This window comes from Macrobrachium nipponense, chromosome 44 (genome assembly GCF_015104395.2).
Source record: "Macrobrachium nipponense isolate FS-2020 chromosome 44, ASM1510439v2, whole genome shotgun sequence".
In the NCBI taxonomy this organism is placed as follows: domain Eukaryota; kingdom Metazoa; phylum Arthropoda; class Malacostraca; order Decapoda; family Palaemonidae; genus Macrobrachium; species Macrobrachium nipponense.
In genome coordinates this window covers 46,075,654-46,078,153 of record NC_087221.1, presented here as the reverse complement: position 1 = coordinate 46,078,153, position 2,500 = coordinate 46,075,654, and positions in this window count along the sequence as shown.

The window sequence follows — 2,500 nt, the reverse complement described above, 5'->3', positions numbered from 1 at the left end:
ATACTTTGGTGTGTTATATACATGGAATTATTTCAATGTTACAGTTAACTAGACAGGTATTTAAATTTGCCACCTGGTAGCAACGATCACTGTATATTCTAAATTAATTTTTGTAATTGGGGATATTATTGTGGCTGAATATATGTATCATTCCCAAAAAAATAAAATATGAGATCACTAATGCAAATTCATCTGCAGACTTACCATCAAACAGTGGTATCAAGCTTCCGCACACACACACACACACACACACACACACACACACACACACACACAAAATGAACAACAAAAAGCTGGATGTCAAAATTTTTTAAAAAGTAGGAGTGACAGACATGAGGGTAAATATAAATTGTTCCCAGATATATGCTCAAATTTCCACTTTAATAACGCATTCAATTGAACCTTGTTTATCAAACTTGGACTTATGATTCTTAATATTTTGCGAGCCATCCTTAGAAATCTACTTCCAGACGCATCTTCTCAGATCAAAATACCGATGGCTCTTTCACATCCTCAAGCTAAAACTTCCATTTCTTTCTTCAATACGGAAAATTAAGGTTTTACCAATCCTTCGTGTTCGTCTATCACATTTCGTAACCAGCGTTTTTCTGTCCACATAATTCTTCACATCTTTTTATTCCACTTTCTTCTTCTTCTTCTTCTCTAAAGGCAAACAACAGCCCGTTGAACGCTGACGAGCTTATTAATACTTTCAGATGTCTCTGGTGGCGCTTGATCAGTCAATGGAAAGCGCGTCTAATGCAAATGAATACTCCGGCGCCGACTGGAGAACAGTCCTCTCGGACGAAAATGGTCACTTGTGGGTTCTTTGATAGACGCCGTTTTTTTGGCGAAGGATTTGAACGCGGCCGTACCAGAAAAGGATTATCGACAGGATGAGTAAAAAATGAAAATGATTTTGTGTGTGCGTATGAATAGCTATATACCGGTCACTTTTATATATTATTTCCAAAGGAATATTTCTTCAATGGCTCTACACCGTTCACTTTATGCATTATTTTCAGAAGAATCATTTTCTAAAAGTTATACACCGATCACCTTTTTGCATTATTTTCAGAGGAATAATTTTTATTGACTACACTGTTCACTTTCAAGCATTAGTTTTAGAGGATTAAAGGTTTAACTGGTATTTTATCCAATATTTCTGTAGAATCATTTTTAATGTCTACACCATTGGCTTTACAGGACTATTTTCAGACGAATTTTTTAAAAGGCAATACACAATTGACTTTTATGCATTATTTCCAGGAGAATTTTTATGTCTATAATGATCACACCTCGAGGTATTTGAGGAATTTTCACCATAAAAAAGTAAAAACAAAATTCTGTCTATAATGATCTCACCTCGAGGTACTTGAGGAATTTTCAACACCAAAAAAAGGGGAAAAAATTCTTTCTATAATGATCACACATCGAGGTATTTGAGGAATTTTCACCATCAGAAAATAAAAACATTTTGTCTATAATGATCACCCATCGAGGTATTTGAGGAATTTTCGCCATCAGAAAATAAAAACATTTTGTCTATAATGATCACACATCGAGGTATTTGAGGAATTTTCACCATAGAAAAAAAAAAAAAAACATTCTGTCTATAATGGTCACACCTCGAAGTATTTGAGGAATTTTCATCATAAAAAAAAGAATAAAAAACATTCTGTCTACAATGATCACATATCGAGGTATTAGGAATTTTCACCACCAAAAAATAAAGCAAAAAAAAAAACACTGTCTATAATGAGCATCAAAAAAAAAAAAAAACACCGAGTCACGAGGTATTTGAGGAATTTTCACCATCAAAAAAAGAAAAAAAAAACATTTTGTCTATAATGATCACACATCGAGGTATTTGAGGAATTTTCACCATCAAAAAAAGTAGAAAAAATTAAATAAAAAACTGTCTATAATGATCACACCGAGGTATTTGAGGAATTTTCACCATCAAAAAAGTAAAAAATATAAATAAATAAAAACATTCTGTCTATAATGATCACACCTAAAGGTATTTGAGGAATTTTCACTATAAAAAAAGTTATTTTCATCCGTTATTTGAATCAGTTCCCCACTGGCCAAATCCTGGCAGCAAAACTTTCCACTGCAGACGTTTCTGACTCCCGATCAGAAATTCATAGATTCGCTTCCAGTGGCGAGGGAAAATTTTTGCTCGGCGGGTAACCGCCTCCAATCAGACGCCAAACAGGACCTTTTAGGAAAGAGATATCAGTCCCTAATTGTTACGAGTTTAGAAAAGAATTCCTGAACATCAATACTAAATTTCATGATTTCTAGGAGTGACTGACGTATTTGTTATAGTGTAAGCATATACGGATGTGATGAATTGTGTGCTGATAGTAAAGTATTTTGACATATTAATCCCAAAAGGTGACCCGAGGTCACATGGAGCAAAAGGAATATATATCTATTTTGGAGATGTACAGCATCAGGAGACTTCCCAAAGCGATTTCATTTAGACTTTACA